Raw genomic sequence first — 19,149 nt, forward strand, 5'->3', positions numbered from 1 at the left:
CAATATACGCAGTTCAAAACCAATCATTCGCACGAACAACCTGGCTCTGATACCACTGTTGGGAAATCATAGGGGGGGGCGACATCATATGCGCAGCGGAAGAACAAGAAAACAAAAATCCCCGATTCCCAAAAAGATGTTCATCGTCGTGCGAAGATTGGTGCGCAAAATCCGCAAAAATACAAAACTGCGTATAGAGATTGTGTTACCTAGGGAGATCGTATATCCCTGTTTCCTTGCAGATCCTTAGGAGAGGGTGAAGGAGGTCAAGCGTCCTCCTCTCTAGCGGTGATCCACACAGCAGGGTTGCGACGACGCTCCTCAAAACTCCAGGCCTACTCTGAGGTGGAGAGGGAGAGGAGAATAGGAAGGGCAAGCAAAGACTCTAGCCTATGAGGCTGTGAATCCCTCCTATTTATAGAGATCCCATGTCAAAACCCTAATGGGTCCTTTCCCTAGTGGGTATTGGATCTGCATCCAATAAGACAAGGGCTCCGTCGGATATCTCATATCCGAACCTCTACTCATCGCAATGCCTACCATATGTGTGTGACCCTCTAGGCCCAATATCGAGCTGGCCGTGAGTCATACCTGTCAGAACTCCTTCTAACTAAGTGAATTATTATCTCTGTAATAATTCACTCGACTCATCGACTACGGAAGTACTAGGCCACTACGCCGTAGTCCCCAGACGATACAGGGGAATCCAATCCATTGGACCTGTCTGTCCTCAGTTACCATGTACCTATAGTCCCTCATCCATCTAATATCCCAGAGACCGTATATCGAGCATGGTGCTGTCAGACCCATACGGTTTCTACTCGAGTCTCGCTCTAATCGGATTCTCCCGGAGAACTCTTTCTCTCTCAACCCGAATGACCCTGGCCAGGGATTTGTCTGAGCAAGAACACATGGGATATTCCTCTCATGATACCGAGAGTGGATGATCCTCTATCGACACTCAATAGCCCTCGTAAGGTCGACTACCACTCCCAATGACCAGCTGTACTAGATCTGGGAACAGCCAAACCTATAAGTCTGGTATCAAAGAGTGGAGCACTCATACAGGACATCCTTGGTGTCTCAAGTCTAAGAACCAGATACACCACTAGGACTACGGAATCGTTGTCTGACAATAAGGCATCATCAACCATCCAGCATTCCGTAAGCGGATCAATCAGTGAACTCATTCTCCAATGAGCACCTGTACTGTATCCCTAGTGTCCCTACACGAGCAGCTATGAGACCAGCTGCATCCATCATATGGACGGGTATACAGCACACCAGTCTATCCGGTTATCACGATGTCCCTCTCGAGTAACCTATGACCGGGATTATTTAGGATATGTGTTTAAAGGTGAATCGATCTCATTATCGTGATCTCATCACGATCCGATTCCCATTGCACAAATCCAAGGACATCACAATACATATGCATTTATGCAATAGTTATAAAGTGATATACGCCAAAATATAATAAGCAAAAAGATTCTGTATCAAGTCACACGTGCCATCACTCACGTGATTGGCTTGCTGGGCACTTATGACTAGCACTTTATAATCTTCAAAGGTGTTTTTCATCCATACAACTTGTGCATAGCATGCACTTGCTGCAATATATTCAGCTTCGGTTGTTGATAGTGCAACCGAATTTTGTTTCTTAGATGACCAGGAAACAAGGGCATGTCCTAAAAATTGACATATTCCTGATGTGCTTTTTCTATCCAGTCTACAGCCAGCAAAGTCCGCATCAGCATAAGCAATTAACTCAAGATTCTCTGATTTTGGGTACCATAATCCTAGATTTGTGGTACCATTAAGATATCTAAGTATTCTTTTAACTGCTTTAAGATGAGATATCTTAGGGTTTGATTGAAATCTAGCACAAAGTCCTACACTGAACATGATATCTGGTCTAGTTGCAGATGTTGAATCTCGGATTTTGATGATGAAGTCAATTGTCATTTATTGTCTAATCTATGTGTTGAGATAAGTGTGCAGGATTAACTACGATGAAAGTTAGACAAGCAGCAGGAGTTGCGCCGGAGTCAAGTTCATGATCACGTTGGGAGTTCGAGAGTTCGACGGAAGTTCGGACGGTCGTCGGAGGTTCTGCGAGAACAGATCCGAGAAGTCCAGAAGCTTGCCAAGCGAAGCTCGTCGGAACTCGCCAAGTGGATCGTCGCAAAGTCCAGGAGTTTGCCGGAAGTCCGCAGGAGCATCACCAAGGATTCATCAGATGATCAACGGAAGTTCGCCGGAAACTTGCCGGAAGAAGCGATTGACGCACCGAAGCAAAGCTGCAGAAATTGTCTTAGATTTAATCGTAGTTAGCACGTTGATTAAGTTGGAAAATGGGAGGTGATCCCATTGGCTTAATCTTGGGGCAATTGGGCCCCTGAAAGATTGAAATTGGGCCGAATGGAGCTAACCATTCGGACCCTGATTGCACCAGGAGGTGCAACCGCCCAGGCCAGGAGGTGGCACCGCCTGGGCTAAGCCTCCCAGCGAGACTGGGCGGTGCAACCTCCCCAGCCAGGAGGTAGCACCGCCTGAGCTCAGTCTTCGAGCAAGACTGGGCGGTGCAACCTCCCTGACAGAGAGGTGGCACCGCCTGAGCTCGGTCTTCGAGCTCTGGCAGAGAGGTGCAACCGCCTCAATCAAGAGGTGGCACCGCCTGGGCTCAGTCTTCGAACTCTGCCAGGCGGTGCAACCTCTCCAGTCAAGAGGTGTAACCGCCTAATCCCGGAATTCCGGGATTTGATCGTTTTGAGCTCCAAATTTGAATTGGGTTGGGGCCTATAAATACCCCACCCATTCAGCACTGAAGAGATATAGACCTACACCGAAATCTTGATCTTTTCTGTGATTCTAAGAGCTCAAAAGTGTTGTAAAGCCTTTAAGTCTCCTCCTTCTGTTTTTCAAGTTTTGAGTTGTAAAGTGAGGAGAGAAAGGTCTGTAAAGGTTGTCTCCTGAGCCTGTCAAAAGGAGAGAAACTGTAAAAGGGCAGTTGGCCTTCGCTTATTGAAGGAAGGCCTCTAGTTGACGTCGATGACCTCGTCGGTGGAGGAAGCCAAAAGTGGAGTAGGTCAAGACTGACCGAACCACTCTAAATCTCTGGTTTGCGTTTATTTTGAGCACTTTATCATTACTGCAAACCTCCTTCATAACTACTGCTCTCTGCGCTTTTACGAACAAGTTCTAACTGCTGTTCTTTCCGAATCTGCATTCAGACGTAAATCGGTGTTTTCGTACATTACAGTTTACGTTTACGTTTGGATTCTGCAAAACTGTCTTCTGCGCCTTCACGAACAAGTTTCTAAGTGCTGATCTGTCCGAATCTGCTTTCAGACGTAAACCAGTGTTTTCGTATGATATTTACATTGTAGTTTACGTTTACGCCTTGATTCTGTAAAACTGTCTTCTGCACTTTTACGAACGAGTTTCTAAGTTCAGATCCCTTTAAAACTACATCTAGACGTAAAATTGCATTTAGACGTAAAACTGCCCAAACTGTGTTTAGACGTAAACTGAGTTTAGACGTAAATCTGCGTTTAGACATAAATCTGCGTTTAGACGTAAATCTACGTTTAGACGTAAAACTGCATTTAGACGCAAACTACGTTTAAAACGTAAAACTGTGTTTTAGACGTAAACTGAGTTTAGACGTAAATCTGCGTTTAGACGTAAATCTACGTTTAGACGTAAAATTGCGTTTAGACACAAACTGCATTTAAATGTAAATTGTGTTTAGACGTAAACTGCATTGAATCTTAAGTAATCTTAAAATCGGCTTTTACATCGAAATTGTTTTTATCGAACGAACGCAGCTTTCATTTTTTAATCGCTGAAAGATTTCCGCTGCACTAATTCACCCCCCCCCCCCCCTCTTAGTGCTCTCGATCCTAACAATTGGTATCAGAGCGAGGTTAACTCTCTAACGGATTAAAACCCAAAGAGAAATGGCATACGCCGGAAACCAAGAGGGGCATTCTATTACGCGTCGACCCATGTTCAGTGGGACGGACTACACCTACTGGAAGACCCGAATGAGGATCTTTCTTATTTCTATGGATTTTGAACTGTGGAATCTTGTCGAAAACGGATTTTCGAAGTCTTCTCTTCCAATGATCGATTGGAATGATTTGGAGAAGAAGGCTTTCGCTCTTAATGCAAAGGCTATGAATGCCTTATTTTGTGCACTTGATAAAAACGAGTTTAACCGTGTTTCAACTTGTGAAACTGCATTTGATATTTGGCACACACTCGAAGTGACCCATGAGGGCACAAGTAGAGTAAAAGAGTCAAAAATCAATTTGTTGTTACATTCTTTCGAACTTTTTCGGATGAAACCGAGTGAAACCATTGGCGACATGTTTACCCATTTCACGGATGTCGTCAACGGTCTAAAAGGACTCGGAAAGAGCTTTTCGGATTTTAAACTTGTTAATAAGATACTAAGATCCCTTCCTAAGAGTTGGGATCCCAAAGTCACTACTATTCAAGAGGCAAAAGATTTACGAAATTTTCCTCTTGAAGAATTAATCGGGTCATTAATGACCTACGAAATGACTTGTAAGGCACATGAAGAGCAAGAAGACATCCTTCCAAAGAACAGGAAGGATATGGCACTCAAAACCTCTGAAGATCACTTGAGAGAAAACTCAAGTGATGAGGACTGTGACAATGACTTGGCACTTCTAATTAGAAAATTTAAAAAATTCATTAAAAGAAACAAATTTAAGAATGATACTAAAAATAAACTTGAACCTAAGAAGGATCAAGTTATTTGCTATGAGTGCAAAAAGGCGGGACACTACAAGAGTGATTGTCCCCAAGCCAAAAAGAGAACAACAAAGAAGAAGGCGCTCAAAGCAACATGGGATGATTCGAGCGCATCTGAGGAAGAGGAGTCCAACACCGACCAAGTTGCTCGTTACGCCTTAATGGCTATTGGAGAGGAGGTAACGAATTCATTAAATGCTGATTTATCTTTCGATGAATTATTAAATGCTTTTAATGAGTTACTTGACGAATGCAAGAGTATCAGTAAAAAATATAAATTGCTGAAAAAGGTGCATGATAGTCTTACTTGTGAGTTTGACAAGTTAAAAGTTGAACATCATGATAGTTTAAATTCATGTATCAAATGTCATGACTTAGAAACTTTCCAAAAAGAAAACATGCTACTCAAGGACACCTTGAAGAAATTCAAGGTTGGTAGCAAGTCATTGAACATGATCCTTTCAAACAAGGGTTACGTTCCAAAAAGAGGTGGAATTGGATTTGTGAAAAGTCCTCACCTAAATCCAACCACTTTTATAAAAGGCTCCATCTTACATGTTCAACACCAAGCAAAATGTAACTTCTGTTATAAATTTGGACACAAGACACATTGTTGTCCATTCAAGAAAATAAGTCCAAACAAATTGATTTGGGTTCCTAAAGGAACCATGACAAATTCTATGCAACATGATAAGAAGTGTAGATCTATTTGTGAGGCACCCAAAAGCAAATGGGTACCTAAAAATTATCCTTTCTTGTAGAAACCCACACCATCCCAAGCTAGGAGCAAGAGATGGTACCTTGATAGTGGATGCTCAAGGCATATGACCGGAGATCCATCTCAATTCTCTAAGCTCACTAGCATAGATGAAGGCTATGTTACCTTCGGAGACAACAACAAGGATAAAATCATTGGCAAAGGAACCATAGGTAACAAATACAACTTCTTTATTGAAGATGTTTTGTTAGTTGATGGTTTAAAACATAACCTCTTGAGCATTAGTCAATTATGTGATAAAGGATACATTGTCAAATTCGAATCCAATGCTTGTATCATTGAAAAACCTCATAAAAACATGTCTATGATTGCATTAAAACAAAATAACGTATACACTATTGACATCAATGATTTGTGTAATGAAATGTGTTTTTCAGTTTTAAATGAGGATGCTTGGCTATGGCATAGAAGATTAGATCATGCTAGCATGAAACTAATCACTCAAATATCATCTAAAGAACTTGTAAGAGGAATTCCTCATATCAAGTTCATCAAAGATAATGTATGTGATGCTTGCCAATTAGGTAAACAGATTAAGAGTAGTTTTAAAACTAAAAATCAAATAAGTACCTCTAGGCCCTTACAATTGATCCATATGGACTTGTTCGGACCAATCTCTTCATCAAGTCTAGGAGGTAGCAAATATGCCTTTGTCATTGTTGATGACTATAGCAGATATACATGGACCTACTTCTTAAAACAAAAAAATGAATGCTTTAGATATTTTACCAAGTTCTATAAACTTGTTCAAAATGAGAAGGGTTCTATGATTTCGTCAATAAGAAGCGATCATGGTGGAGAATTTCAAAACCACGATTTCCAAGAATTCTGTGAACTCAACGGATATAACCATAATTTCTCTACTCCAAGAAATCCTCAACAAAATGGGGTAGTAGAAAGAAAAAATCGAAATATACAAGAAATGGCAAGAACCATGTTGAATGAACACAGCCTACCCAAATACTTTTGGGCCGAAGCCGTAAACACTGCATGTTATATTTTGAATAGAGTACTAGTAAGACCCTTACTCACCAAAACTCCCTATGAGTTATGGAATAACAAAAAACCCAATTTTCATATTTTAAAGTCTTTGGGTGTAAGTGTTTTATCTTAAATGAAAAGGATAACTTAGGAAAATTTGATGCTAAATCCGATGAAGGAATCTTTCTTGGTTATTCTTCGGTTTCTAAAGCTTTTCGTATCTTCAATAAAAGAACTTTAATTATTGAAGAATCCATTCATGTTGTTTTTAATGAGATTTTCGAAATTAAGAAAAATGATCTTGATGATGATGTTAATTTTGATTCCTTAAATTTAAATGAAACCCCTTCTCCAACTAGCAACTTGGATGCATCCACTTCCGAAACATCCTTACCCAAGGATTGGAAGTATATAGATGCTCATCCTAAGGAGCTAATATTAGGAGACACATCAAAGGGGGTTCAAACACGATCTTCTTTTAAAAATTTTTGTGCCAATGCCGCCTTTCTCTCCCAAATTGAACCCAAATGTGTTGATGAAGCCATGAAAGATGATTCATGGATTATCGCAATGCAAGATGAATTAAATCAATTTGAGAGAAATGAGGTGTGGACGCTTGTTCCTAGGCCAAATAACCATTTAGTAATTGGTACTAAATGGGTTTTCAGAAACAAGCAAGATGAAAATGGTATTGTGGTTAGAAACAAGGCTAGATTAGTGGCCAAAGGTTTCAACCAAGAAGAAGGTATCGATTACGAAGAAACCTTCGCACCTGTGGCTCGATTGGAAGCCATAAGGATGCTCCTTGCCTACGCTAGTAGTAATAATCTTAAGTTATTTCAAATGGATGTTAAAAGCGCTTTTTTAAATGGCTTTATTTCCGAAAAAGTTTATGTTGAACAACCTCTTGGATTTGAAAATAATAGCCTCCCTAATCATGTGTTTAGATTAACTAAAGCTCTCTATAGTTTAAAACAAGCCCCAAGGGCTTGGTATGAGAGACTTAGTTCTTTTCTTATCAAAAATAACTTTACAAAAGGCAAGGTTGATACTACATTATTTATCAAGAATTTTAAAAATAATTTTCTCATTGTTCATATTTATGTTGATGATATTATCTTTGGCTCTACAAATGAATCTCTTTGTGAATCTTTTGCTAAAACTATGAGTCTTGAATTTGAAATGAGCTTAATGGGAGAATTAACATTCTTCTTAGGTTTACAAATCAAACAACTAAGCAATGGCATCTTTATTAGTCAAACTAAATATGCCATGAATTTATTAAAAAGGTTTAATATGAACAACTCAAAGGCTAGTAATACTCCTATGAGCACCTCCACTAAGTTAGAAATTGATGAAAGTGGAGAAAGCTTTGATCAAAAAACTTATAGGGGTATGATAGGAAGTTTACTTTACCTCACTACAACCAGACCAGATATCATGTTCAGTGTAGGACTTTGTGCTAGATTTCAATCAAACCCTAAGATATCTCATCTCAAAGCAGTTAAAAGAATATTTAGATATCTTAATGGTACCACAAATCTAGGATTATGGTACCCAAAATCAGAGAATTTTGAGTTAATTGCTTATGCTGATGCAGACTTTGCTGGCTGTAGATTAGATAGAAAAAGCACATCATGATCATGTCAATTCTTAGGACATGCCCTTGTTTCCTGGTCATCAAAGAAACAAAACTCGGTTGCACTATCAACAACCGAAGCTGAATATATTGCAGCAAGTGCATGCTGTGCACAAGTTGTATGGATGAAAAACACTTTAGAAGATTACAAAGTTAATCTTAAAGATATTCCCATTAAATGTGATAACACGAGTGCAATTTGCTTAACCAAGAATCCTATACAACACTCAAGAACAAAATATATTGATATTAGACATCACTTTATACGAGATCATGTCACTAATCATGACGTAACCATAGAGTTCATTAATACTAAACATCAACTAGCTGACATTTTTACAAAACCTCTAAGTGAAGAACAATTTAATTTCATTCGAAGAGAATTAGGGATGTTGATGTGTCCGAATAAATAAACTTGCTAAAATTATTTTTCGGACTATATTGAATTATCAAATCACTTGATTGCCATGTTTCTATGTGAAAATCTGCAACAAAATCTTGTCCGAATGCATCTTATTTATTCGAATGCTATAAAACAGATTTTCTCGTACACTTTCATGAATAAATTTGATGAAGTGATGTGTATGTATTCCATCCTGCAAAATCTTTACAAAAAAGGGGAATAAGTATTTAAAGCAATCTATGTAAAATTACTCTATAAGCTTGCCAATATTATTTTCCTGGTATCATAATTACTATGCTTTTTGTTGATGACAAAGGGGGAGAAATACATGAATTGATAAACACTGCTATGATTAGAAATACTATGAGTGATGCTATAAACACTGCTATGATTATGCCATCCTTGCATCACCAAGAAATATATGAACATGTGCTAAAGTTTACATTATGCCCTGAGTTGATATCTTATCATGTGAAGAAAATGCAAAACTTGCTAGAATATTTCAAATGTGTGCATCATGTAATAGTGCTTCACAGCTTTATATAATAATGTCCAAACTACATGATAAATAGTTACAAACACAATCATACAAACTTGATGATGTATGTCAAGCCTTGACATCATCTTTGAAGAGATACATCATGAGTATCATGATGGGAGTATTGATAAGTTTAACTGATCTAACTTATCAATACGTCACTTGAATTCTTGGGTCTTGAATTCAAGGTTGACTTATCTCAACTATGGCATATAGATAGGGGGAGTTAAGGATAACTCCATTATCAATTGATTGTCATCATCAAAAAGGGGGAGATTGTTGAATCTCGGATTTTGATGATGAAGTCAATTGTCATTTATTGTCTAATCTATGTGTTGAGATAAGTGTGCAGGATTACCTACGATGAAAGTTAGACAAGCAGCAGGAGTTGCGCCGGAGTCAAGTTCATGATCACGTTGGGAGTTCGACGGAAGTTCGGACGGTCGTCGGAGGTTCTGCGAGAACAGATCCGAGAAGTCTAGAAGCTTGCCAAGCGAAGCTCATCGGAAATCGCCAAGTGGATCGTCGCAAAGTCCAGGAGTTTGCCGGAAGTCCGCAGGAGCATCACCGAGGATTCATCGGATGATCGACGGAAGTTCGCCGGAAACTTGCCGGAAGAAGCGATTGACGCACCGAAGCAAAACTGCAGAAATTGTCTTAGATTTAATCGTAGTTAGCACGTTGATTAAGTTGGAAAATGGGAGGTGATCCCATTGGCTTAATCTTAGGGCAATTGGGCCCTTGAAAGATTGAAATTGGGCCGAATGGAGCTAACCATTCGGACCCTGATTGCACCAGGAGGTGCAACCGCCCAGGCCAGGAGGTGGCACCGCCTGGGCTAAGCCTCCCAGCGAGACTGGGCGGTGCAACCTCCCCAGCCAGGAGGTAGCACCGCCTGAGTTCAGTCTTCGAGCAAGACTGGGCGGTGCAACCTCCCTAACAGAGAGGTGGCACCGCCTGAGCTCGGTCTTCGAGCTCTAGTAGAGAGGTGCAACCGCCTCAGTCAAGAGGTGGCACCGCCTGGGCTCAGTCTTCGAGCTCTGCCAGGCGGTGCAACCTCTCCAGTCAAGAGGTGCAACCGCCTGATCCCGGAATTCCGGGATTTGATCGTTTTGAGCTCCAAATTTGAATTGGGTTGGGGCCTATAAATACCCCACCCATTCAGCACTGAAGAGATATAGACCTACACCGAAATCTTGATCTTTTCTGTGATTCTAAGAGCTCAAAAGTGTTGTAAAGCCTTTAAGTCTCCTCCTTTTGTTCTTCAAGTTTTGAGTTGTAAAGTGAGGAGAGAAAGGTCTGTAAAGGTTGTCTCCTGAGCCTGTCAAAAGGAGAGAAACTGTAAAAGGGCAGTTGGCCTTCGCTTATTGAAGGAAGGCCTCTAGTTGACGTCGGTGACCTCGTCGGTGGAGGAAGCCAAAAGTGGAGTAGGTCAAGACTGACCGAACCACTCTAAATCTCTGGTTTGCGTTTATTTTGAGCACTTTATCATTACTGCAAACCTCCTTCATAACTACTGCTCTCTGCGCTTTTACGAACAAGTTCTAACTGCTGTTCTTTCCGAATCTGCATTCAGACGTAAATCGGTGTTTTCGTACATTACAGTTTACGTTTATGTTTTGATTCTGCAAAACTGTCTTCTGCGCCTTCACGAACAAGTTTCTAAGTGCTGATCTGTCCGAATATGCTTTCAGACGTAAACAAGTGTTTTCATACGATATTTACATTGCAGTTTACGTTTACGCCTTGATTCTGTAAAACTATCTTCTGCGCTTTTACGAACGAGTTTCTAAGTTCAGATCCCTTTAAAACTGCGTCTAGACGTAAAATTGCGTTTAGACGTAAAACTGCCCAAACTGTGTTTAGACGTAAACTGAGTTTAGACGTAAATCTGTGTTTAGACGTAAATCTGCGTTTAGACATAAATCTACGTTTAGACGTAAAACTGCGTTTAGACGCAAACTACGTTTAAAACGTAAAACTGCGTTTTAGACGTAAACTGAGTTTAGACGTAAATCTGCGTTTAGACGTAAATCTACGTTTAGACGTAAAACTACGTTTAGACGCAAACTGCATTTAAACGTAAATTGTGTTTAGACGTAAACTGCATTGAATCTTAAGTAATCTTAAAATCGGCTTTTACATCGAAATCGTTTTTATCGAATGAACGCAGCTTTCATTTTTTAATCGCTGAAAGATTTCCGCTACACTAATTCACCCCCCCCCCCCCCCCTCTTAGTGCTCTCGATCCTAACAGCAGTGAGGTAAAGTAAACTTCATATCATGCCCCTATAAGTTTTTTGATCGAAGCTTTCTCCACTTTCATCAATTTCTAACTTAGTGGAGGTGCTCATAGGAGTGTTAATAGCTTTTGAGCTATTCATATTAAACTTTTTTAGCAAATTCATAGCACATTTAGTTTGACTAATAAAGATGTCATTGCTTAGTTGTTTGATTTGTAAGCCTAAGAAGAATGTTAATTCTCCCATTAAACTCATTTCGAATTCAAGACTTATAGTTTTAGCAAAAGATTCACAAATAGATTCATTCGTAGAACTAAAGATAATATCATCAACATAAATCTGAACAATGAGAAAATTATTTTCAAAATTCTTGATGAACAATGTAGTATCAACCTTGCCTTTTGTGAAATTATTTTCAATAAGAAAAAAACTAAATCTCTCATACCAAACCCTCGGAGCTTGTTTTAAACCATAGAGAGCTTTAGTTAATCTAAACACATGATTAGGGAGGCTATTATTTTCAAATCCAGGAGGTTGTTCAACATAGACTTCTTCGAAAATAAAGCCATTAAGAAAAGTGCTTTTAACATCTATTTGAAACAACTTAAAATTATTACTACTAGCGTAGGCAAGGAGCATCCTTATGGCTTCTAATCGAGCCACAGGAGCGAAGGTTTCTTCGTAATCGATACCTTCTTCTTGGTTGAAACCTTTGGCCACTAATCTAGCCTTGTTTCTAACCACGATACCATATTCATCTTGCTTGTTTCTAAAAACCCATTTAGTACCAATAACTAAATGATCATTTGGCCTAGGAACAAGCTTCCACACCTCATTTCTCTCGAATTGATTTAATTCATCTTGCATTGCGATAATCCATAAATCATCTTTCATGGCTTCGTCAACACATTTGGGTTCAATTTGGGAGAGAAAAGCGACGTTGGAACAAAAATTTTTAAGAGAAGAACGTGTTTGAACCCCCTTTGATGTGTCTCCTAAGATTAGCTCCTTAGGATGAGCATCTACATACTTCCAATCCTTGGGTAAGGATGTTTTGGAAGTGGATGCATCCAAGTTGCTAGTTGGAGACGGGGTTTCATTTAAATTCAAGGAATCAAAATTAACATCATCATCAAAATCATTTTTCCTAATTTTGGAAATCTCATTGAAAACAACATGAATGGATTCTTCAATAATTAAAGTTTTTTTATTAAAGATACGAAAAGTTTTAGAAACCGAAGAATAACCAAAAAAGATTCCTTCATCGGATTTAGCATCAAATTTTCCTAAGTTATCTTTTTCATTCAAGATAAAACACTTACACCCAAAGACTTTAAAATATGAAACATTGGGTTTTTTGTTGTTCCATAACTCATAGGGAGTTTTGGTGAGTAAGGGTCTTACTAGAACTCTATTCAAAATATAGCATGCAGTGTTTACGGCTTCGGCCCAAAAATATTTGGGTAGGCTATGTTCATTCAACATGGTTCTTGCCATTTCTTGTAAATTTCGATTTTTTCTTTTTACTACTCCATTTTGTTGAGGATTTCTAGGAGTAGAGAAATTATGGTTGTATCCATTGAGTTCACAAAATTCTTGGAAATCATAGTTTTGAAATTCACCACCGTGATCACTTCTAATTGACGAAATCATAAAACCTTTCACATTTGAACAAGTTTACAAAACTTGGTAAAATATCTAAAGCATTCATTTTTTCTGTTTTAAGAAGTAAGTCCATGTGTATCTGCTATAGTTATCCACAATGACGAAGGTGTATTTGCTACCTCCTAGGCTTGATGTAAAGATTGGTCCGAACAAGTCCATATGGATCAATTGTAAGGGCCTAGAGATGCTTATTTGATTCTTAGATTTGAAACTACCCTTAATTTGTTTACCTAATTGGCAAGCATCACATACATTATCTTTGATGAACTTGATATGAGGAATTCCTCTTACAAGTTCTTTAGATGATATTTGAGTGCTTAGTTTCATGCTAGCATGACCTAATCTTCTATGCCATAGCCAAGCATCCTCATTCAAAACCGAAAAACACATTTCATTACACAAATCATTGATGTCAATAGTATATACGTTATTTTGTTTTAATGCAATCATAGACGTGTTTTTGTATGGTTTTTCAATGATGCAAGCATTAGATTCGAATCTGACAATATATCCTTTATCACATAATTGACTAATGCTCAAGAGGTTATGTTTTAAACCATCAACTAACAAAACATCTTCAATAAAGAAGTTAGATTTGTTACCTATGGTTCCTTTGCCAATGATTTTACCCTTATCGTTGTCTCCGAAGGTGACATAGCCTTCGTCTATGCTAGTGAGCTTAGAGAATTGAGATGGGTCTCCGGTCATATGCCTTGAGCATTCACTATCAAGGTACCATCTCTTGCTCCTAGCTTGCGATGGTATAGGTTTCTACAAGAAAGGATGATCTTTAGGTACCCATTTGCTTTTGGGTGCCTAAAAAATAGATCTACATTTTTTATCATGTTGCATAGAATTTATCATGGTTCCTTTAGGAACCCAAATTAATATGTTCGGACTAATTTTCTTGAATGGACAATAATGCGTTTTGTGTTCAAGTTTGCAATAAAAGTTGCATTTGCTTTGGTGTCGAATATGTAAGATGGGGCCTTTTATGAAGGTGGTTGGATTTTGATGAGAACTTCTCACAAATCCGATTCCACTTCTTTTGGGAACGTGACCCTTGTTTGCAAGGATCATGTTCAAGGACTTGCTACCAACCTTGAATTTCTTCAAGGTGTCCTTAAGTAGCAAGTTTTCCTTTTGGAGAGTTTCTAGATTATGACATTTTATGCATGAACCTAAACTATCATGATATTCAGTTTTTAACTTATCAAAATTACAAGTAAGACTATCATGCTCCTTTTTTAGCAATTTGTATTTTCTACTAATAATCTTGCATTCATCAAATAAGTCATGGAAGGCATTTAATAATTCATCAAATGATAAATCTGCATCTATTAAATTCGTTACCTCCTCTCCGATGGCCATTAAGGCGTAATGAGCAACTTGCTCGGTGTTGGACTCCTCTTCTTCGGACGCGCTCGAGTCATCCCACGTTGCTTTGAGTGCCTTCTTCTTTGATGTTCTCTTTTTGACTTGGGGACAATCACTTTTGTAGTGTCCTGGCTTTTTGCATTCGTAGCAAATAACTTGGTCCTTCTTAGGTTCAAGTTTATTTTTTGTGTCATTCTTAAACTTGTTTCTTTTAATGAATTTTTTAAATTTTCTTGTTAGAAGTGTCAAGTCATCGTCACAGTCCTCATCACTTGAGTTTTCTCTCAAGTGGTCTTCTGAAGTTCTAAGTGCCATATCCTTCCTGTTCTTTGGAAGGATGTCTTCTTGTTCTTCATGAGCTTTGCAAGTCATCTCGTAGGTCATTAATGACCCGATTAGTTCTTCAAGAGGGAAGTTGTTTAGATCTTTCGCCTCTTGAATAGCAGTGACTTTAGGATCCCAACTCTTAGGAAGGGATCTTAGAATCTTATTTACGAGCTCAAAATCCGAAAAAAATTTTCCGAGTCCTTTTAGACCGTTGACGACATCCGTGAAACGGGTAAACATGTCGCCAATAGTCTCACTCGGTTTCATCCGGAAAAGTTCGAAAGAATGTAACAAAAGATTGATTTTTGACTCTTTCACTCTACTTGTGCCTTCGTGAGTCACTTCGAGTGTGTGCCAAATATCAAATGCAGTTTCACAAACTGAAACACGGTTGAACTCGTTTTTATCAAGTGCACAAAATAAGGCATTCATAGCCTTTGCATTAAGAGTGAAAGCCTTCTTCACCAATTCATTCCAATCGATCATTGGAAGAGAAGACTTCGAAAATCTATTTTCGACAAGATTCTAAAGTTCAAAATCCATAGAAATAAGAAAGATCCTCATTTGGGTCTTCCAATAGGTGTAGTCCGTCCCATTGAACATGGGTGGACGTGTAATAGAATGGCCCTCTTGGTTTCCAGTGTATGCCATCTCTCTTGGGTTTTAATCCGTTTGAGAGTTAACCCCGCTCTGATACCAATTGTTAGGATCAAGAGCACTAAGAGGGGGGGAGGGGGGGGGGGGGGGGGGTGAATTAGTGCAGCGAAAATCTTTCTACGATTAAAACTGCGTTCGTACGATAAAAGCGATTTCGGTGTGAAAGCCGATTCTAAGATTATTTTAACTTAAGATCAAGCGAGATGACATTAAAGTAAATCTATGAAGGCAGTTTGCAGTTATGATGAAAATATGAATATAAGCGCAAACTGAAATACGACGTTCGTACGATAAAAGTGATTTCAGTATGAAAGCCGATTCGTAAATCACTTTAACTTGAGATGAAGCGAGATGCAGTTAAAGCAAAGATATAAAGGCAGTTTGCAGTTATGATGGAAATCAGAACGTAAGCGTAAACTGAAATATGATGTTAGTACGATAAAACTGATTTGCGTCTAAACGCCGATTCGGAAAACACTGAACTTTGAAACACATTCGTAAAAGCACAGAAGGCAGTAAGCTATTGAGGAGGTTTGCAGTAAAGATAAGATGCTCAAAGTAAATGCAAACCGAGATTTAGAGTGGTTCGGTCAATCTTGACCTACTCCACTTTTGGCTTCCTCCACCAACGAGGTCACCGACGTCAACTAGAGGCCTTCCTTCAATAGGCGAAGGCCAACCACCCTTTTATAGTTTCACTCCTTTTGACGGGCTTAGGAGACAACCCTTACAGAATTTCCTTTCCTCTCTTAACATATTAGAACTTGGAAGAAAAGAGGAAGAAGAACTTTCAACTCATACAACACTTTTGAGCTCTAAAAATCACAAAGTAAAATCAGAATTTCGGTGGCTTCAGGGTACCCTTTCAGTGCTGAAAGGGTGGGATATTTATAGGCCCCAATCTAGTTTGAATTTGGAGCTCAAAACTATCAATTCCCGGAATTCCGGGATCTAGCAGTTGCACCGCCTGACTGGGGCGGTTGCACCGCCTGGCAGAGCTTGAAGACTGAGCCTCTAGGTGGTGCCACCTCCTGTTAGGGGCGGTTGCACCTCTTGCCAGAGCTCGAAGACTGAGCTCAAGCGGTGCCACCTCCTGACTGAGGCGGTTGCACTACTCAACCAGAGCTTGGAGACCGAGCCCAGGCGGTGCCACCTCTGTCAGGGGCGGTTACACCTCCTGCTAGAGCTCGAAGACTGAGCTCAGGCGGTGCCACCGCCTGACTGAGGCGGTTGAACCGCCTGGCAGAAATCAGGGTCCGAATGGGTTGATCCATTCGGCCCAATTTGGATTTTTCAGGGGCCCAATTGCCCCAAGATTAAGTTAATGGGATCACCTCCCATTTCCAACTTAATCATTGTGCTAACTACGATATTTCCTAAGATATTTACTACAACTTGCTCCGGTGCGTCAATCGCTTCTTCCGGCGAGCTTCCGGCGAACTTCCGTCGATCATCCGATGAACCCTCGGTGATGCTCCTACGGACTTCCGGCAAACTCCTGGACTTGCGACGATCCACTTGGCGAGTTCTGACGAGCTTCTTTGGCAAGCTCATGGACTTCTCGGATTTGTTCCCGTAGAACCTCCGACGACTGTTCGAACTTCCGTCGAACTCTCGAACTCCCAACGTGATTATTGTCTTGACTCCGGCGCAACTCTTGCTGCATATCTTATTTTCATCGTAGTTAATCTTGCACACTTATCTCAACATATAGATTAGATAACAAATGACAATTGACTTCATCATCAAAATTCGAGATTCAACAGTAAAGAGATTATCTGGACTTTTGCCAAAAATGGTAAAGGGTGTTAGAGCCCGTGATGCTTTGCTGGCCCCCTCTGGCTTCATCGAGACGTGGATGGATGACGCTCCCAGATATTGGAGATTATGTTTAGAATCCTACTTCATCTTTAATGCATTTGATATGATATACAAAGCTTTAATTATATGCTTCTATATATGCTTTGGATAAGAATCAAATGAATACAACATCAAACATGACATTTGAGCTTATGTTTCATATTTGTTCTTTGATATTCTCCGAAATATTTATATATCTTTGATATGCTTTAAAACATTTTATCCACCATTGATATACTTCAAAATATTTCATATGCCATTGATATGCTCCAAAACATTTCACACACCATTGATATGCTCCGAAATGTTTCATATGCCATTGATATGTCCCGAAACATTTCATACACCATTAATATGCTTCGAAATATTTCATATGCCATTGATATGTTCCGAAACATTTCATATGCCATTGATATGCTCCGAAATATTTTATATGCTATTGATATGCTCCAAAACATTTCATACGTCATTGATTTGCTCCGAAATATTTCATTTATTATTGATATATTTCGAAACATTTCATACGTTATTAATATGCTCCGAAATATTTCATATGCATTGATATATTCCGAAACATTTCATACACTATTGATATATTTCGAAATGTTTCATATGCCATTGATATACTCCGAAACATTTCATAAGCCATTGATATGTTCCAAAATATTTCATACGTCATTGATATGTTTTGAAATATTTCATACACAATTGATATGCTCCGAAATATTTCATATGTTATTGATATGCTCCGAAACATTTCATACGCCATTGATATATTCTGAAATATTTTATTTGTTATTGATATGTTCTGAAATATTTTATATACTATTGATATATTCTGAAATGTTTCATATGCTATCGATATGCTAACATTTTATACGCTATTGATATGCCTCAAAATACTCCTTATATCAATGATATACTCTAATTAATCTTTACTCCTTTGTTATAAATAAAACATTCTTCGAATGAGATAACATTATAATTCTGCATTCGATGAGTGCCTATCTATAAATTTTTGTATCCCTGCCTTGTATTTTGATACTTTATTTGTTTGAAACTGTCATCTTTTACCATAGATGTGTTAGTTGCTTGCTGAGCTTAATATGCTCATTTTGTTACTATATAATTTTTTTCAAGATAGCTTGTTGCTCGCTAAAATACTTAAATTGGATCGAAGCAATAGAAAGCTAGAGGATTTTAGAACAAATCTTTAGTAGTTGATATGTTTTTGTTGTATAAGTACACTTGTGTGTCTAATGAAATATTAATGAAAAATCTAAACTTATGAGTTTTGTAAAAGTTTAAAGGACCTCTCATGAATTTTGGAATATTAAGTTTAATTTATATAATGATATGAACGATTGGTAAATATTGATTTTGTGATTATATAAAATTTCACAGTTGTGAATTTATGAGGTAGTTATTGTTTTGGTAAATTGGTTTCGGATTTTATGATTCAGTGATGTGGTATATGATTTTAAACTGTATAGATTTTATAAATTATAAAATTATGAATGTGAATAACATTAAATATTTCTCAGTATCTTCGGATATTGGATTTGATTATTATTAAATTTTAATATTATCGATTTAAAATAGGATCATACCTCTTAAATTTGGGGGACGTGATATAATTAGAGTTTGTTTCCAACTTCTACTTGATCGTCCTTGATCATTCATTCAAAATTGGTTTGTTATAATATTTTGATTATATAATAAAAATATTATTAATGTCCCATATAAACTCCTAAACTCAACCAAATCAACTTTAAATATAAAAATTCAGTATTATAATGGTCTACCCACAACGACGAGCAAATAAGAATAATATGATATTACTTACGATGTTTTGTAATAATTTTATAATATTTTCAACATCTCAACAAAAATACT

The sequence above is a fragment of the Musa acuminata genome, chromosome BXJ3-10 (genome assembly GCF_036884655.1).
Source record: "Musa acuminata AAA Group cultivar baxijiao chromosome BXJ3-10, Cavendish_Baxijiao_AAA, whole genome shotgun sequence".
Taxonomy (NCBI): Eukaryota; Viridiplantae; Streptophyta; class Magnoliopsida; order Zingiberales; family Musaceae; genus Musa; species Musa acuminata.